The sequence below is a fragment of the Orcinus orca genome, chromosome 19 (genome assembly GCF_937001465.1).
Source record: "Orcinus orca chromosome 19, mOrcOrc1.1, whole genome shotgun sequence".
Taxonomy (NCBI): domain Eukaryota; kingdom Metazoa; phylum Chordata; class Mammalia; order Artiodactyla; family Delphinidae; genus Orcinus; species Orcinus orca.
The window spans coordinates 58,936,493-58,957,312 of NC_064577.1; the positions used below are offsets into that span (position 1 = coordinate 58,936,493).

The 20,820-nt window shown below is 42.1% G+C and overlaps 1 pseudogene; it reads right to left on the reverse strand.

The window, feature by feature from the left end:
• Positions 1–7,398: 7,398 nt before the first annotated feature.
• Positions 7,399–20,820, reverse strand: part of LOC125962028 (RAD52 motif-containing protein 1-like) — a 131,251-nt pseudogene continuing 117,829 nt past the window's right edge.

Sequence of the window (20,820 nt, forward strand, 5' to 3'; positions counted from 1 at the left end):
ATGTAGAATGTCCAGCGTCCATAGTGGGTTCTGGAATTGTGGTTTGCTCTAGGTCCACATGATGAACAATGACGCTGGATGATGTTGAATACTGACCTTGATCTTTCCTTGTAGTTGGAACTGTCACCTGCTGCTGGAATGGAGATTGAACTACAACATGCTGAGGTGCCTCTGGAGGCTGATTTGGGGTCTCCTGCATGATTGGAGAAGGTAAAGTCTCCATATTGGATCCTACAATAACGGTAAGTTCCACATCCATAGGATGAATTGCGACTTGATTCAGGTTTGGCTGTTCAAGTGTCATCTCAGGGTGTTTTGGAGGGGGAGCTGTAGTCTGCTGTCAGGCTGTAGAATGTTCAGACTCTGTGGTAGGTTCTGGAGTTGTGGTAAGCTGCAGGTCTCTAAGTTTAACTGTGTTACTGGGTGATGTTGGATGCTCAGCATGATTCTGATCTGGTACTGGAACTGTCACCTCGGGATACAATGGAGACTGAGCTACAACTTCCTTAATGAGCTCTCATGGCTGAGCTTGGGTATGCTGCATGGTTGGAGAAGGTTCAACCTCCATACTGGATTCCAGAGTTAACGTAATTCCAGGTCCAAAGGTTGAACTGTGACACTGGGTGATGTTGGAGGCTCAGTGTGATCCTCATCTGGTGTTGGAACTATTGGGTTCTGATATACTGGAGGCCGAGTTACAAAAACTTCCTTAGGTGGCTCTGGAGGCTGGGTTAAGTTCTCCTGTATGGTTGGAGATGGTTCTTCCTCCTTAGTGGGTTCTGGCCTTATGGTCAGTTTAAGGGCCAAAGGTTGAATCGTGACCTCAGTGAAGGTTGGATGCTGAGCCTGAACTTGCTCTGGATTTGGATATGTCACCTCGGGGTATGTTGGTTGAGTTGGGGCTCCCTGCTGAACTGGAGAATGTTCAATTTCACAGGGTGTTGGATGATGATCTGAAACCTCTTGCTGGACTGACAAAGGTTCCAACTGCTCAGGGGACACTGTAGACTGAGCTGAGGTTTCTTGTTGGGGTGGAGAAGTTTCAACCTCCTTAGTGAACGCTGGAGTTACGATAAATGCAAGATCCATAGGTATAACAGTGACATCGGCCCCTGCAAAAGCTAAGCTTGATCCTGACCTCGAGGAGAAACTGTTGTCACATGATGCTCTGCAGAGAAAACTACAGTCACATTAGAGAGCTCTGGAGACTGAGTTGGAGAGGATTCAACCTCACCAGGAGACTCTGGATACTGAGCTGTGCCTTCCTGTTAAGGTGGAGAAGGTACAACGTCAGGAGCCTGTGGATGCTGATCTGGAATCTCCTGCTGTGTTATGGCAGGTATAACTTCTTCTCCAGGTTGCTCTGGATACTGAGCTGGGGGCTCCTCTTGTACTGAAATTTTATTATGTGTACCGGCTTCTGGAGATTGGGCTGGAGCTTCCTGTTGAACTGACAAAGGTTAAACCTCCTCAGGTGGCTGTGAAGGCAGCGTTGGGACCTCATGCTGTGTTGTAGAAAATTCTGCATTAATAAGGGGCACTGAGGGCTGAGCTGAAGGCTTGCGCTGATTTGGAGAAGGACCCACCTCTGGAGTGGTTCTTTTGTTATGGTAAGCTCCACATCTGCAGGTTTGACAGCGACACTGGATAAGTTTGAATGCTGAGCCTGAGGGTGACTTGGAGGTGAAACTGTCATTTCATCATGCTCTGGAGGTTGAGCTGGCTGTTCTTGTTGAGTTGGAGTAGGTTCCACCTCCCCTGAAGAAGGCTCTGGAGGCTGAGCTGGTTGCTCCTGCAGGGTTGCAAAAGGTTCTATCTCCACTGGAGACAGAGATTGGATCTACTGCTGGGCTGCCAAAGATTCTGCCCCATTAGGGGGCTCTGGTGACTGAGCTGAGGCTTCCTCCTTGGTTGCAGAAGTTTCAGCTTCTCCAAAAGCCTCTGAAAGCTGAGCTGGGGTCTTCTGCTGGGTTGCTGTTTGCAAGTCCTCAGGAGGCTCTGTAGGCTCAGAAGGCTGAGTCGGTTGTTCCTGTTCACTTGGAGAAGGCTCAGCTTCCACAAGAGGCTCTGGAGGCTGACCTGTGGTCTACTGCTGGGTTGGAGAAGGTTCTGTCTCCTCATTATGCTCAAGAGGTGGAGCCAGGGCCTCCTGCTGAGCTGTAGGAAATTCACCTTCTGTAGTGGACTCTGGAGTGTTGGTAAGTTCCAAATTCAGAGGTTGAAGTGTAACACTGGGCAAGTTTGAATGAGCGTAACGCTGAGCACCAGGTAGACATGCTACCTCATCACTCACTGGAGTTTGAAGTACATATATGTAGGGAACCCTGGAGCCTGAGCTGGGGCCTCTTGATGGAGTAGAGAAGGTTCAGCCTCCTCAGGGTGCTCTGCAGGCTGAGATGGGGTCTCCTGTGGACTGGAGAATGTTCAACCTCCTCGGGGCACTCTGGAGGCTGAGATGGGGCCTCCTGCTGGACTGGAGAAGGTTCAACCTCTTTAGTGACCTGTGGAGTTATGGTAAGTGCCAGATCCAGAGGTTTAACAGTTACATTGTACAAGTTTGACTGCTGAGTTTCATTTACTCCATGATGTGCTACTGGTTGAACTACAAACTCCTTAAGTGTCTCCAAAGGCTGGGCTAGGACCTCCTGAGGACTTGAAGTTTCTAGTACCTCAGAGGCCTCTGAAGGCTGAGATGGAGCCTCCTGCTGAAGTGGAAGTGGTTCTACTTCTTCATTGGGATCTGGATGCTGAGGCTGGGCCTCTGCCTGGGGTAAAAAAGATTCAACCTCCTCAGGGGTCTGTGGATGCTGAGCAGGGACCTCCTGCTGGGTAAAGATTCAGCCTCCTCAGTGAGCTCTGGATGATGAGCTTGGGTCTCCTGCTGGGATGGAGAAATTTCAGCTTCCTCAGGGGGCTCTGGAGGTACATCTGGGATCCCCCAAAAATCCCTAGGTATGCTCTCCTCAGGATAAAAGGCATCCATACTGGGATCTAAATAATCATCCGGCAACTGTTGTTCTAGACCCTGAGTGTTTTTATGAAATTGGCCTATAGTTCAAATAACAACTTTGGCAAGCTGTTGATGCTGAACTAGATCTTTCTTCAGGTTTGGTGGTGAAACAATAAACTTCATTGGTTTTGAGCTCTTACTACCTAGAGTTGGAACAAGTATTTCAAATGATTGGTGACCTTCAGTCTGATCTAGACCTATGTGTTTAGTCTTACTTTTGTGTCGAGAAAGCAGAACAAAGGGCTGATTTTGATCCCAGTCTAGCACTGGACCCGGCTCTGGGAGCTTTTGATGTTGGGTTTGCTAGTTATTCAGATCATGATGTGGAACAGCAAACTGATCTGTAGGCAGCTCTCCAACGTAATCCGTGTCCGGGTATGGAAACTCAGTCTCAGTCAACTCCTGATGAGGCGGGGCCAACATCTGGACTGGAGACGAGGACACCAAGTAATTAAAGCCCCCAGCTTCTACCAGGGGTGTAAGGGCATGGAGCAATTTGGGAGGGGGTTCTGAGGCGTGTGAAGACCAAGCCTCGGTCAGCCGCAGGGGGTTGGGTGTCACCTGCACGGGGTCCAGGGCCCACTCCGGAGGCTGAACTGCCTGGACTAGAAGCCACACTCGTTGCCATGTGAGGAGGAGACGTAGGGCGCAGATGCGACATAACATGCGGCGGCTCCCAGGCGCAGTGACCCAGGCCAGTGAGGAGCCGGAGTCACATCCTGCGTCCAAGCTTGAACCGCTATGCCAGCGCCAACGCGAGGGCTCACGTTAGCAACCGCGCACGCCTCCCCCGTCTAACGTCCCACCCATTATTTATGACATCTTTAGTTACACCACCGTTATTAGGTTTGTACGGAGATCCAATCCGCGCCACCAGAGTGGGTCTTTTTCCCAGAGTCCCCAGGGCGCAAGCCATCCTTCCCCTTACAAAGGAGACAATTACCTCCTGCCGGGACCCTCTTCCCAACCCCTCCCTGCCCTCCCTGGCCACAAACAATGAGGCGGGATTTGGGCTGCAGGCCCGAGTGACCCCAAACTCCAGTAGTCCAGGGGTGGAGGGGTGTTCGGAAGGATGCAGAGCTTCCCAAGGAAACCACAGGACGTGGCATTCTGGGAAATTCAAGAGTGCTAGTCCAGTCTGGCAATCTGAACTCTTCCTCCTCAAAGCTGAAGTCCGAGAGACATTCTTCCTCCCTTCCTCCCTCCCTGACAAGAAAAGTAGCTGACCTGCAAAATGAGCACCAGTTATGGTGGCGGGAGGGGAACACACCTTAAAATTGTTCTAAAATGTTGCCATTTCCTCCAAACTCTCAGTATTCACGTCTCATTATTCATTCACCACTCTGTTATTAGGGGTTACCACTGAATCAGTGATGACTCCACAACTTCCGTAGGAGGGGTTTGGGGCAGGTCAGCAATTTATTCTGGGAAAGAGAGTCTAAAACCAAGTGAATGACCCTTTATATTAGCATGGGAAAACTTCCCCCATCCCACCTTGTCTCAACAGAGCCATTAATCTAGAAAAAACTACAGTGTCACTTTTCAGAGGTCTACCCTGTGTGCACACATGGAGAAGACACTTAGAATGTTAAAGTCAGCATGTTAAGTAATTTTCTTGAAATACTGTAACTCGCACCCAGTTTACTTTCTTCACAGTCCTTTTCATAATCTATTTAATTTTAGTCCTTTTTAATTGTCTGGTACACCTTTAACACCTAAACTCCAAGAGAGAAGTAGATTCATCTTATTTCCAGTACCTAGCACATAATGGAACTGAATGGAATTTCTGAATGGAACTGATTCCAAGATTGGCCTCATTTAGGAATGGATCTGTTGTTATAATCAGGTTTCCGAAATCTTTAGTATCAATACGGAATCCTTTCCTCCTACATTACACAGGAACCTAGACTTCTTAAAGCCCAAACATGGATAAGTTTGAAGTTTCCTTGACTTATTTAAATTGAATTAAAATAATTATTTTTTATGGGAAAAACTATCAAAATATCTACATTTTTCAGAACACAACCACCTTTTCTTTCTCTACTTTCTTCCCTTCAAAACAAGCTTTGCAACATTGGGGTGAGTTAAATAATCAGCAATCTAGCCCCAAATAAAGCTCTCAATGACATGAAACACATTTTTTGCTTCTTTTTAATAAAAATATTATATGCACTACATTAATGTTTTCTTTTAGAAATTACATTAACAACTTAATCCCTAATTCGAGGCATCCATATAATTGATTTACAGAAAGGTTCTTCGGCAAAATATTTAACACAAGATATATATGTGATTATGAGATTTGGGTTATACACCTTACTTGAAAGACATGAATAGTTTTTAAACTCTGTAGCATAATCACACTTAAGGCCATAGTTACTTTGTTCCCAAATTCCTGCAATTCTATTTGAGGGGAGTTCTAAAAGACCTGTGTCTTCTTCTGTGTCCACAACTGTAGACGTACACTGATGGCCCTCAATCCTGCTCTCCAAACTTCAAATAAGGGGCCAGAGACAAGGCTTGGGACTTGGAAAAGTCCTAGAAATTCCCTGCCTCAAAAGCAGTTTCAGAGTTTCACATTATCCTAAGGATGACAGAGCTGAGTAGACATGCCAAAGTCTTCCAAATCCTGCTGGTTATTTTGAATTATGGCTACACTGGCTGTGTACCCCTTGAGTTTTTATCTCCACATACTTGAATTAAATCCTGTACTTCCTCTTCGTTTCTAGCACCTGTGACCTCTTCACAGGGTCTCTCTTCCACAGCTATTTTACCATTTTCTGAAATAAAGTTAACAAGAATCAATTCAGAAATGTTCTTGTTCTAAAACTTCCTGTATACAATGGTAGCACCCAATAATTAGACATCCTTTTGATTTCTAAAAGCAGAAAATAAGAGCATTTTCCTAGAAGTTCCCTCATCTGACACTTCAGTTTTTATCATAATTATTTGTGAAAAAATATATAAGAAATATCAACTTTGTTTCAAAAACTTTTATGATCTTAGAAATAAGAACTAAGGAATAATGACATAGGAATTAAAGCTGTGGAAACAAAAATGTTCAATCACAATACAATTACATAGTAAGGTATGAGGTGGGGGTCAAAGTGAGTTCAAACCTGGGATACATACCACTGGACTATAATAGATACTTCGTATTAGAAGCAAGGCAAGTGCCTACTCCTTGGGAACAAAATTCTACCAGATACAATGAACAAAGCTTTGGAGACAGAGACAGAGAGAATTTGAACACTCCACTGGCAGCAACTGGCCCATGTACCTTTTGAACAATACAGCTTTCCTCAAGGCAAGCTAGAGCCACCAGGCTTTTTGGTCTAAAAACAAGTTTTGAGTACATATAAGGAATACCTTGGCATATTAGGAACAAACAACCCAGACATTTAGTTTGGTTCTTAAAGGTTGTTACCCAGATTTGACAGCTGATGGAGATTTTGCCTGATGACCAGGGAAGTCAAACTTCCTTGGAAGGATTGCCCAGGCTGGAAGGCCAAGACCAATCCAGGGTCAACTCTTACAAGCAAATAAGGTCTCAGACAACTTAGCTAGGATTTCTCAGTCTCTCAGCCTGCAGGGCTGTGAAGCAGGTGAGCAATTCTCTTCAGGGAATCTACTAATCATAAAGTTTCCTTTGGGCACTGCCTGTGACATTCTCACTGCTATATAACTCGATAGGGAACACAATCAACGCTCTTCAGTAGCATGACCACTTTCAAGGCTCACAAAAACGTAGCCGATTATTATATAAGAATCATATTCACCCAATATATCAGAAATGGAAGCTGAAATTAAATTGACTCCAAAAACATAATCTAATAAACTCTTCAACAAAAAAACAACAATAATATTAATAATAGTCAATATATATTGTCTGCTTACTATGTTTCAGGCATAGTTCTAAGCTTTTTACATTCATCATTTCATTTACTCTTACAATATCCCCCATTTGGTGGTAAGCTGAATTACTAACCCTATTTGCAGATAAAGAAATTGCAGCTTACAGATATTAAATACCTTCAAATGTCTCTGGCTAGAAAAAACTAAAATTGCGACAACAGCAACAAAACAATCTAAGACACAAAGTTAGGACTCAAACACAGGTGTCCAAGACTTATAATCACTACACTATTCTATATGATAAGCAAGCAATTGAGGAAGAACTGGATCAAACACATTCTGTATGAACTGAGGCAAGTCATTCTACATCTAAACACTGGGGACAATAATATTTGCTGTCGTTTTTCTCATAAATGCCATAAAGAACAAATTTAAGACTGCTGCTGTGAAAACATCTGGTGAATGAAAGAATATGCAATGTTTTAGATAACCATTATTTTCATCCAATTAACTTTTCAAATAAGTTTATTTGCTCACTGAAACTGAAGCACTTCAAGGACAATCAAAAAGGTCTTACCTAAAACTACTATCAGCAGTTTCTGGAATGCATCTGTCATAGCCTTCTGAATAGCAAGCTTCTGGGTTACCTTCCTTTTCATAAGGAATGATAATGACCCTAAATCCAACAAAAAAAGATGAATTTAAAATGCCTATCTGAATAACTGATTTCTAGGTTATATGTTTAAAACTAAAAATGCATCTGTGATTCTTAGATCATTATCTTAGTGATTAAGGGCAGGCACAACACTGGGGTGCGGTTGAATGTCTCTGTTGTAGGTATACCCTGGCATGGCACATTTTACTGCTCAGATCTATTCTCAAAGTTCCTATAATACTTGATGGTAAATGCAAACCAAGAACGTGGCACAACTTTCATAATACTCACAGATTTCAAATGGACAAGCTGAGGCTACACGGCTACAGACCCTGCTCTCCTGGGCATAAAGGGCTGGATTCATACAGTGAGATAGATTTGGTGGTAGTGCAGATGATCTGGCCTCTCCTCAACCATCACCCACTCAGGTGGATGGTGGAGCCTCCTCCACTCAATTCGCTAACAGCCCTGCCTCTGACTTAAAACCCTAAGCCCAAGTGCCATTGATTCTAAGAGAAAACTCAGTACCAATAGGAATCCCCTTTCTAGGGATCTACGTTTACTTTTTCTGCTCAGGCCCTTCTATAGAAGGCAAAGGACTGAACATTTACACAAGAGTTTATTTCAATATTTTTTTTCCAACAGCAACAAAAAGTTACTTTAATATTCTTGTGTCCACAGTTAACAAAATCAGGTAAGCAGAGCCCCCTGTTAGATTTTAGCCTCGTTTACTTTTTGTCTGGATGTTTGAATCATTATACCTGGACCAAGAGAGTGGCACTGGGAATGGAGAGGAAGGGACATAAAGCAGACATGCTTTAAAGAAAGAATCCAAGAGAACTCAGCCCTAACTATTCACAGGAAATGGAGAAGAAGGGCAAATTAGAGTTGATTCCATACTTTCAAGCCAGGGTGACAAGGAATGGTGATCCATTGCCAAGACACTGAAGTGATGGGCACAGGGCGGTGAGCTATCGGGGGAAAGGAGTTTGGTGAGTTGTCCTGGAGAGCAGCTCTCATTTTCCTCCTCTCACCTCCAGGGCTGATGATGAATCTTCTGAGCCTGTGAACACCAATGTGGTCCTGCGGTATGATGGGCTGATCACCTGGGATGCACCAGCCATCACCAAAAGCTCCTGTGTGGTGGATGTCACCTACTTCCCCTTTGATAATCAGCAGTGCAACCTGACCTTTGGTTCCTGGACCTACAATGGCAATCAGGTGGATATATTCAATGCCCTGGACAGCAGAGACCTCTCCGACTTCATCAAAGATGTAGAGTGGGAGGTGCATGGCATGCCTGCTGTGAAGAATGTGATCTCCTATGGCTGCTGCTCTGAGCCTTACCCGGAGGTGACATTCACTCTCCTTCTAAAGTGGCGGTTCTCTTTCTATATCGTCAACCTCCTCATCCCATGTGTCCTCATATCTTTTCTGGCTCCCTTGAGTTTTTATCTCCCAGCAGCCTCTGGTGAAAAGGTCTCCCTGGGAGTGACCATACTGTTGGCCGTGACTGTATTTCAGCTCATGGTGGCAGAGATCATGCCAGCCTCAGAGAATGTCCCTCTGATACGTGAGTTCAAGTGTCTTACACTTTGAGTCAGCACTGTGGTAACTGGGGTTGTATCTGTATCTTTAAACTCCTAACAATGAGGTCAACTTCAGACTCAACACAGGCTGTCACATACTTGATTTGGTGTCTTCAGTTGGCATCTTTGAAAAGAGATGTGGCTGTTGGAAACAAAGCTGGTCTTGTTGTCTCCAGGTTTACCCAAAAGAGGAATGAGAGCAATATGGTATAGAGCAGTGGTTCTCAGAGTATGGTCTCTGGACCCACAGCATTAACATCATTTTATTTTATTTATTTATTTATTTTTTTGCTTGGGGAACATTATTTTATTTTTATTATTTTTTATTGGAGTATAATTGCTTTACAATGGTGTGTTAGCTTCTGCTTCACAAAAAAATGAATCAGTTATATATATACATATGTTCCCATATCTCTTCCCTCTTGCATCTTCCTCTCTCCCACCCTCCCTATCCCACCCCTCCAGGCGGTCACAAAGCACCGAGCTGATCTCTCTGTGCTATGCGGCTGCTTCCCACTAGCTATCTACCTTATGTTTGGTAGTGTATATATGTCCATGCCTCTCTCTTGCTTTGTCACAGCTTACCCTTTCCCCTCCCCATATCCTCAAGTCCATTCTCTAGTAAGTCTCTGTCTTTATTCCTGTTTTACCCCTAGGTTCTTCATGACATTCTTTTTTCTTAACTTCCATATATATGTGTTAGCATACGGTATTTGTCTCTCTCTTTCTGACTTACTTCACTCTGTATGACAGACTCTAGGTCTATCCACCTCATTACAAATAGCTCAATTTCGTTTCTTTTTATGGCTGAGTAATATTCCATTGTATATATGTGCCACATCTTCTTTATCCATTCATCCGATGATGGACACTTAGGTTGTTTCCATCTCTGGGCTATTGTAAATACAGCTGCAATGAACATTTTGGTACATGACTTTTTTGAATTTTGGTTTTCTCAGGGTATATGCCCAGTAGTGGGATTGCTGGGTCATATGGTACTTCTATTTGTAGTTTTTCAAGGAAACTCCATACTTTTCTCCACAGTGGCTGTATCAATTTACATTCCTACCAACAGTGCAAGAGGGTTCCCTTCTCTCCACACCCTCTCCAGCATTTATTGTTTCTAGATTTTCTGATGACAGCCATTCTGACTGGTGTGAGATGATATCTCATTGGAGCTTTGATTTGCATTTCTCTAATGATTAGTGATGTTGAGCATACTTTCATGTGTCTGTTGGCAGTCTGTATATCTTCTTTGGAGAAATGTCTATTTAGGTCTTCTGCCCATTTTTGGATTGGGTTGTTTGTTTTTTTGTTATTAAGCTGCATAAGCTGCTTATAAATTTTGGACATTAATCCTTGGTCAGTTGCTTCATTTACAAATATTTTCTCCCATTCTGAGGGTTGTCTTTTGGTCTTCTTTATGGTTTCCTTCACTGTGCAGAAGCTTTGAAGTTTCATTAGGTCCCATTTGTTTATTTTTGTTTTTACTTCCATTTGTCTACAAGGTGGGTCAAAAAGGACCTTGTTGTGATTTATGTCATAGAGTGTTCTGCCTATGTTTTCCTCTAAGAGTTTGATAGTTTCTGGCCTTACATTTAGGTCTTTAATCCATTTTGAGCTTATTTTTGTGTATGGTGTTAGGGAGTGATCTAATCTCATACTTTTACATGTACCTGTCAAGTTTTTCTAGCACCACTTATTGAAGAGGCTGTCCTTCCTCCACTGTATATTCCTGCCTCCTTTATCAAAGATAAGGTGACCATATGTGCGTGTGTTTATCTCTGGGCTTGCGATCCTGTGCCATTGATCTATATTTCTGTTTTTGTGCCAGTACCATACTGTCTTGATTACTGTAGCTTTGTAGTATAGTCTGAAGCCAGGGAGCCTGATTCCTCCAGCTCCATTTTTCGTTCTCAAGATTGCTTTGGCTATTCTGGGTCTTTTGTGTTTCCATACAAATTGTGAAATTTTTTGTTCTAGTTCTGTGAAAAATGCCATTGGTAGTTTGATAGGGATTGCATTGAATCTGTAGATTGCTTTGGGTAGTAGAGTCATTTTCACAATGTTGATTCTTCCAATCCAAGAACATGGTATATCTCTCCATCTATTTGTATCATCTTTAATTTCTTTCATCAGTGTCTTATAATTTTCTGCATACAGGTCTTTTGTCTCCTTAGGTAGGTTTATTCCTAGATATTTTATTCTTTTTGTTGCAATGGTAAATGGGAGTGTTTTCTTGATTTCACTTTCAGATTTTTCATCATTAGTGTATAGGAATGCCAGAGATTTCTGTGCATTAATTTTGTATCCTTCTACTTTACCAAATTCATTGATTAGCTCTAGTAGTTTTCTGGTAGCATCTTTAGGATTCTCTATGTATAGTATCATGTCATCTGCAAACAATGACAGCTTTACTTCTTCTTTTCCAATTTGGATTCCTTTTATTTCCTTTTCTTCTCTGATTGCTGTGGCTAAAACTTCCAAAACTATGTTGAATAACAGTGTTGAGAGTGGGCAACCTTGTCTTTCTCCTGATCTTAGTGGAAATGCTTTCAGTTTTTTACCATATGGATGATGTTGCCTGTGTGTTTGTCATATATGGCCTTTATTATGTTGAGGAAAGTTCCCTCTATGCCTACTTTCTGAAGGCTTTTTATCATAAATGGGTGTTGAATTTTGTCAAAAGCTTTCTCTGCATCTATTGAGATGATCATATAGTTTTTCTCCTTCAATTTGTTAATATGGTGTATCATGTTGATTGATTTGCATATATTGAAGAATCCTTGCATTCCTGGAATAAATCCCACTTGATCATGGTGTATGATCCGTTTAATGTGCTGCTGGGTTCTGTTTGCTAGTATTTTGTTGAGTATTTTTGCATCTATGTTCATCAGTGATATTGGCCTGTAGGTTTCTTTCTTTGTGACATCCTTTTCTGGTTTTGGTATCAGGGTGATGGTGGCCTCGTAGAATGAGTTTAGGAGTGTTCCTCCCTCTCCTATATTTTTGAAGAGTTTGAGAAGGATAGGTGTTAGCTCTTCTCTAAATGTTTCATAGAATTCACCTGTGAAGCCATCTGGTCCTGGGCTTTTGTTTGTTGGAAGATTTTTAATCACAGTTTCAATTTCAGTGCTTGTGATTGGGCTGTTCATATTTTCTATTTCTTCCTCATTCAGTCTTGGTAGGTTGTGCATTTCTAAGAATTTGTCCATTTCTTCCAGGTTGTCCATTTTATTGGCATAGAGTTGCTTGTAGTACACTCTCATGATCTTTTGTATTTCTGCAGTGTCAGTTGTTACTTCTCCTTTTTCATTTCTAATTCTATTGATTTGAGTCTTTTCCCTTTTTTCCTTGATGAGTCTAGCTAATGGTTTATCAATTTTGTTTATCTTCTCAAAGAACCAGCTTTTAGTTTTATTGATCTTTGCTATCGTTTCCTTCATGTCTTTTTCATTTATTTCTGATCTGATTTTTATGATTTCTTTCCTTCTGCTAACTTTGGGGTTTTTTCTTCTTCTTTCTCTAATTGCTTTAGGTGCAAGGTTAGGTTGTTTATTCGAGATGTGTCATGTTTCTTAAGGTAGGATTGTATTGCTATAAACTTCCCTCTTAGAACTGCTTTTGCTGCATCCCATAGATTTTGGGTCGTCTTGTCTCCACTGTCATTTTTGTCTAGTTATACTTTGAATTCCTCCTTGATTTCTTCAGTGATCACTTCGTTATTAAGTAGTGTATTGTTTAGCCTCCATGTGTTTGTATTTTCTACAGATCTTTTCCTGTAATTGATATCTAGTCTCATATCGTTGTGTTTGGAAAAGATACTTGATACAATTTCAATTTTCTTAAATTTACCAAGGCTTGATTTGTGACCCAAGATATAATCTATCCTGGAGAATGTTCTGTGAGCACTAGAGAAAAATGTGTATTCTGTTGTTTTTGGATGGAATGTCCTATAAATATCAATTAAGTCCATCTTGTTTAATGTATCATTTAAAGCTTGTGTTTCCTTATTTATTTTCATTTTGGATGATCTGTCCATTGCTGAAAGTGGGGTGTTAAAGTCCCCTACTATGAATGTGTTACTGTCGATTTCTCCTTTTATGGCTGTTAGTATTTGCCTTATGTATTGAGGTGCTCCTATGTTGGGTGCATAAATATTTACAATTGTTATATCTTCTTGGATCGATCCCTTTATCATTATGTAGTGTTCTTTGTCTCTTCTAATAGTCTTTATTTTAAAGTCTGTTTTGTCTGATATGAGAATTGCTACTCCAGCTTTCTTTTGGTTTCCATTTGCATGGAATAACTTTTTCCATCCCCTCACTTTCAGTCTGTATGTGTCCCTAGGTCTGAAGTGGGTCTCTTGTAGGCAGCATATATATGGCTTTTGTTTTTGTATCCATTCAGCCAATCTGTGTCTTTTGGTGGGAGCATTTAAGGTAATTATTGACATGTATGTTCCTATTCCCATTTTATTAATTGTTTTGTTTTCATTATTGTAGGTCTTTTCCTCCTCTTGTGTTTCTTCCCTAGAGATGTTCCTTTAGCAGTTGTTGTGGAGCTGGTTTGGTGGTGCTGAACTCTTTGAGATTTTGCTTGTCTGTAAAGGTTTTAATTTCTCCATCAAATATGAATGAGATCCTTGCTGGGTAGAGTAATCTTGGTTGCAGGTTTTTCTCCTTCTTCCCTTTCTATATATCCTGCCACTCCCTTCTGGCTTGCAGAGTTTCTGCTGAAAGATCAGCTGTTAACCTTATGGGGATTCCCTTGTGTGTTATTTGTTGTTTTTCCCTTGCTGCTTTTAATATGCTTTCTTTGTATTTAATTTTTGACAGTTTGATTAATATGTGTCTTGGCATATTTCTCCTTGGATTTATCCTGTATGGGACTTTCTGTGCTTCCTGGACTTGATTAACTATTTCCTTTCCCATATGAGGGAAGTTTTCAACTATAATCTCTTCAAATATTTTCTCAGTCCCTTTCTTTTTCTCTTCTTCTTCTGGAACCCCTTTAATTCGAATGTTGGTGCATTTAATGTTGTCCCAGAGGTCTCTGAGACTGTCTTCAGTCTTTTCATTCTTTTTTCTTTATTCTGCTCTCCAGTAGTTATTTCCACTATTTTATCTTCCAGGTCACTTATCCGTTCTTCTGCCTCAGTTTTTCTGCTATTGATCCCCTCTAGAGTATTTTTCATTTCATTTATTGTGTTGTTCATCATTGCTTGTTTCATCTTTATTTCTTCTAGGTCCTTGTTAAATGTTTCTTGCATTTTGTCTATTCTATTTCCAAGATTTTGGATCATCTTTACTATCATTTTTCTGATTCTTTTTCAGGTAGACTGCCTATTTCCTCTTCATTTGTTAGGTCTGGTGGGTTTTTATCTTGCTCCTTCAACTGCTGTGTTTTTCTGTCTTTTCATTTTGCTTATCTTTCTGTGTTTGGGGTCTCCTTTTTGAAGGCTGCATATTCCCATTGTTTTTGGTGTCTGTCCCCAGTGGCTAAGGTTGGTTCAGTGGGTTGTGTAGGCTTCCTGGTGGAGGGGACTAGTGCCTGTGTTCTGGTGGATGAGGCTGGATCTTGTCCTCCTGGTGGACAGGTCCACGTCTGGTGGTGTGTTTTGGGGTGTCTGTGGACTTATTATGATTTTACACAACCTCTCTGCTAATAGGTGGTGTTGTGTTCCTGTCTTGCTAGTTGTTTGGCATAGGGTGTCCAGCACTGTAGCTTGCTGGTCGTTGAGTAAAGCTGGGTGCTTGTGTTGAGATGGAGTTCTCTGGGAGATTTTCACCATTTGATATTATGTGCAGCTGGGAGGTCTCTTGTGGACCAGTGTCCTGAAGTTGGCTCTCCCACCTCAGAGGCACAGCACTAACTCCTGGCTGGAGCACCAAGAGCCTTTCATCCACACGGCTCAGAAGAAAAGGGAGAAAAAGTAGAAAGAAAGAATTAGTAGAAGTAGAAAGAAAGAAAGAAAGAAGGGAGGGAGGGAGGGCGGGAGGGAGGGAGGGAGGAAGGAAGGAAGGAAAGAAGGAGGGAAGGATGGAAAATAAGATGATAAATAAAATAAATTAAGATAAAATACAATAATATTATTAAAATAAACTAAATAATTACTAAGTGGGAAAAAAAACGGATGGATTGAACCCTGGAACAAATGGTGGAAGCAAAGCTATACAGACAAAATCTCACACAGAAGCATACACATACACACTCACAAATAGAGGAAAAGGGGGAAAAAAATCATAAATCCTGCTCTCAAAGTCCATCTCCTCAATTTGGATGATTCGTTGTCTAAAGGAGGGAAGGAAAGAAAGAAAGAATGAAGATAAAGTAAAATAAAATAAAGTTATTTAAAAAAAATAATTATAAAGGAAAAATTTAAAAGAAACAAAAACAGATGGATAGAACCCTAGGAAAATGGTGGAAGCAAAGCTATACAGACAAAATCTCACACAGAAGCATACACATACACAGTCACAAAAAAGGAAAAGGGGAAAAAATAATAAATCCTGCTCTCAAAGTCCACCTCCTTAATTTGGGATGATTCTTTGTCTATTCATGTGTTCCACAGATGCAGGGTACATCAAGTTGATTGTGGAGCTTTAATCCGCTGCTACTGAGGCTGCTGGGAGAGATTTCCCTTTCTCTTCTTTGTTGTCACAGCTCCCAGGGGCTCAGCTTTGGATTTGGCCCCGCCTCTGCGTGTAGATCTCCGGAGGGCGTCTGTTCTTTGCTCAGACAGGATGGGGTTAAAGGAGCCGTTGATTCGGAGGCTCTGGCTCACTCATGCCGGGGGGTAGGGAGGGTCACGGAGTGCAGGGCAAGCCTGCGGCGGCAGAGGCCGGCATGACGTTGCACCAGCCTGAGGCACGCCATGCATTCTCCCAGGGGAGTTGTTCCTGGATCATGGGACCCTGGCAGTGGCGGGCTGCACAGGCTCCCAGGAAGGGGGGTGTGGATAGTGACCTGTGCTCACACACAGGCTTCTTGGTGGCGGCAGCAGCAGCCTTACCGTCTCATGTCTGTCTCTGGGGTCCGCGCTTTTAGCCTCGGCTCGCGCCCGCCTCTGGAACTCCTTTAAGCAGCGTTCTTAATCCCCTCTCCTCGCGCATCAGGAAACAAAGAGCGAAGAAAAAGTCTCTAGCCTCTTCGGCAGGTCCAGACTTTTCCATGGACTCCCTCCCAGCCAGCCGTGGCGCACTAACCCCCTTCAGGCTGTGTTCACGCCGCCAACACCAGTCCTCTCCCTGCGCTCCGACCGAAGCCCGAGCCTCAGCTCCCAGCCCCGCTCGCTGCGGCGGGGGAGCAGACAAGCCTCTTGGGCTGGTGAGTGCCGGTCGGCACCGATCCTCTATGCGGGAATCTATCCGCTTTGCCCTCCACACTCCTGTTGCTGTCCTCTGCTCTGCGGCTCCGAAGCTCCCCTGCTCTGCCACTCGCAGTCTCTGCTCACGAAGGGGCTTCCTAGTGTGTGGAAACCTTTCCTCCTTCACAGCTCCCTCCCACTGGTGCAAGTCCTGTCCCTATCCTTTTGTCTCTGTTTATTCTTTTTTCTTTTGCCCTACCCAGGTACGTGGGGAGGTTTCTTGCCTTTTTGGAGGTCTGAGGTCTTCTGCCAGTGTTCAGTAGGTGTTCTGTAGGAGTTGTTCCACGTGTAGATGTATTTCTGGTGTATCTGTGGGGAGGAAGGTGATCTCCACATCTTACTCTTCCACTATCTTCCCGGAAGTCATCTATTTCAATCTTTAGACAATGATTTTTTTGGGATAACTGAAGGCCAGAAGACATCTGTATTTGAAGGACTATTTAGCACAAATTATTAACCAAAAAAAAACCTAACTAATTTTCCCTCCTCCTAAGCTTCTTGGCAGTCAGTCAGTTCTAAAATTCTAAAGTTTATGGTGGTGTCAGGTATTGCCTAAGATAAAAACCTATATTGTCAGGCAGAAAAATTTTGCCCAGGGTTTTAGTTGCTTAGCAAAGGTGATGATGTTTGAAAAGTTGAGTTTCAGAAAGAAAGGAAAAAAGAGAAATCCCACTCCCTCACCTGGGCACACACACACATACCTTCCTCCAACTTATCCAAAGGTTCCTCAGCCATGCCACCTCCAGAACTCCTGCACTCATGGGAGGGGAACACCACCCCTAATCACAGAAGAACTTCAGGCTTTGCTTCGGAAGTCATGTCACAATATCTTCATTTTCCCTTTCTTCAAGGTTAGAAATATCCTGAAGCTCTTAGGATTTTGAATTAAAGCCTAGACTTCAACATATTCTGTTGTTATAAATAAAAAATAAACTCCAGCAATCCCAGGTAATAGTTTAGGTATTCTATAGCTTCAAAATCAAGTGAGACTTGCAAATGAATGACTAGATATGGACAACTATTTTTTATTATATACCATACAAATACTGGAGAAAACTATGAACACCACCATCCAAGTCATTGAGATTATCACTAATTCTAGGTGGCAGGCCAATGCTCAGATACTTCCATGTGGAAGCCTCTCACACATCCTCCCCATAGCCCTGTTCTATTCTTCTCTCTAAAGTCTAGGAGTTCAATGTTGAAAGGAGTCTGGTTAGTCAAAGAAAATCTACAGAGTTTACCCTGATGATCCTTTTTGACCACCCATGGAAACCAAAGTAGTAATTTGACAATTCTTGGCATCTGGAGCTGTTTAGGGCAAGTGTATTATGTTCAACCGTCTTATGTCTAGTGCCAAAATGAACCTAAAGACATAAAAGACCTAAAATTATCACAACCCTACATAGAGACTTATTTTGGATATACCTGAGATTTATCAATACCAATTTCATAGAGTGGTTGTGAAGATTAAGTAGGACATTTTAAGCAATGAGTTCACAGTGAGCCCTAAATAAATGTTATTTATTACTTTTAAGTCAGTACTTTCTGCATCATTTCCAGGGCCCCTGATTAACCGGAAGGTTCCCTGACCTCTGGTGGTGAAAGTGATGATGAAAGCAACCAAAGAAGCCCAGCAGAAGCCTATTATGGGGCTGGGGGTAAGCAAAGGAAGTGAACTGTTTTAGTTGTCTCATCCTGTAGCTCCTGCTTGAGAATATGACCTGAAGAGGAGATAAGATGGGCCTGCCACTGAATTAGGACCTTAATCTGTAGCACCCCCTCCCCATGTTACTAATGCCTGTTAGAAGAGGGAAGACATATACGTCTATAAATGTAAATAAAGTAACCAAAAGAATTAGAGGTTCATCTGCATTAACAAGCTTCTTTGAAAGTGCAAATATTTCCAGTCTTAACTCCCTAAGTCATTTACATATTACTGTGGATTTTTTACATCACTAGTTCTTTCTTAAATGTCTATTTCCACTTTGAACAGGGTGTAGTATATAAATATAGTCATAAAATTCAAATAATACAAATAAAGTGAAAGCATTGTTACTTCTTTATTGATTTGTTTGTGCATCTTCCTCTGTCACTAGTTTATGAACTCCTTAAGTGCTTGAAGGAACCATATATTATTCTTTCCTTATTACCAGAAACAAGCATAGATCTTGGCATATAATAGAGGAGTGATGGTCTGGTGACTGAGTGAATGAATGGGCACATAAGAAAATGAAATTACTTTCTCCAACTGAAGCTACTTGCTGGGAAGGAGAAATGAAGACTAATTTTTAAATATTGAGTGTCACATGGGAGGCTAGGCTCTGTATGTTGAGTCATAATGGAGCTGTCCTGGACAATTATGAAGCTTCAGAAGGGCTCTGAGCTCCTGAGTAGTAGAGACAGCTGACATCTGGGATAACCTTGCCACAGTTCTTGCTGGCAAACATTTCCCTTCATGCTACTGAGAAAAACTCAGATACATTAGGCCTTTCCTTCATTTTATTTTAAGAAGTTATTCTCTTTTCTGTATTTTTTAAAAATGCAGGGGAAAAAAGATAAGAAATATGTATACCTGCCAATGAGTTAAAGAACACAGATTTGGAACTTCCCTGCTGCTGCAGTGGTTAAGACTCCATGCTCCCAATGCAGGGGGCCCGGGTTCAATCCCTAGTCAAGGAACTAGGTCTCACATGCATGCTGAAACTAAGAGTTCATACGCCACAGTTAAGGAGGCTGTGAGCCACAACGAAAGGAGCCTGCCTGCTGCAACTAAGACCCGGTGCAACCAAATAAATAAATAAATAAAATTTAAAAAGAACGCATAATTAAAGTAGATAACAATTTCGGGGGTGTGGGTACTCAACTAAGGCTCTGCATTAAATAAAGAAATCTAATACGAATGTCCTTTCCTCTCAACACTACAGTGACTTGTAGAAATTTTTCTTCATTATTTTATTAGTGATGGGCTTTATGCTGTGAAAATCTCAGAACCTAAGCTTATGCAATGGTCTTAATGTCCAATATAAGAAAAGAATTCATTACTCACAACTGATACCACGTAACTGTTTCATAATCTTTCCAGGATCATCTGTAATATCTGAGTGGTTATGTGAAATGGTTGCAGGGTCCGCAAATTAAGGAATGTCTGACACAAAATCATTTCAATCCCAGGGAGTACAGCCAGGATTGAAGAGGGTGTTAAACAGGGTACAGAAGTGGGAGGTAGTGTACCTGGAGTCACATCTGAGGAGAGTTCTCAGATTCAATAAAGGTGAAATTAGTGAGTAAAGAAATATGGGTGAGAATAAGCAGCAAGGTCAGTAGGAAGTAGCCAGAGCAAGAAGCCAATCAGAGAAGACACACAATTATAAAGTGAAAGGTCTGGGAAATCTAAGCCTCACTCACTTATTCAGAGGAAGTGAAAAGGTCCTTGAAAAAGGAATGGTGGCTGAATGGAGGCACATAATGAAATGTTCATTCTGGGGAAGTAAAATTGGATGGCATATTGATATGGAATAAGTTTTCTACAGTGCATTAAAGAATATTTTAATGATCCTCTGGAAGCTGAAGGGGGTTCTGAATAGGCAGTTTGAGAGTGATGATGATGATGAAGCCTCCTTTATGTTACATCTGACAAAAGTTTGGCAAGCTCAGGACTTCCCTGGTGGCAGAGTTGTTAAGAGTCTGCCTTCCAATGCAGGGGACACGAGTTCGATCCCTGGTCCATGAAGATCCCACATGCCGCAGAGCAGCTAAGCCCATGTGCCACAACTACTGAGCCTGTGCTCTAGAGCCCGTGAACCACAACTACTGAAGCCCACATGCCTAGAACCCGTGTTCCACAACAAGAGAAGCCGTCGCGATGAGAAGCCCACGCACCGCAATGAAGAGCAACCCCCACTCACCGCAACTAGAGAAAGCCGGGGCGCAGCAACAAGACCCAATGCAGCCAAAAATTAATTAATTAATTAAAAAAATTTTTGTCAACCTCACACATTTAAAATCCACATAAAAGTAAATATAAGGAAGACTCTTGTGAAGATTTCTTAAATTAAGGGGCAGCATAAAATGACATGGGGTTTAACATCAGTCAACTTTGCATTTGGCCTCTAGTTTCCACATTTGCTGTCATGAACTTTAAGTAAGTCACTTAACCATCCTGATTTCGAGTTTCTTCATCTAAAAAAAAGAAAGAAAGAACTGGAGAACTGGGGGATCAGTGGAGCAGTGCATCTGAGAGCATTCTGTACAGCACAGTGCTGTACAAACGCTGGCCATTTCCCCCCCCACCCCGGGATCTTAGTTCCCTGACCAGGGATTGAACCCGGGCCCTCAGCAG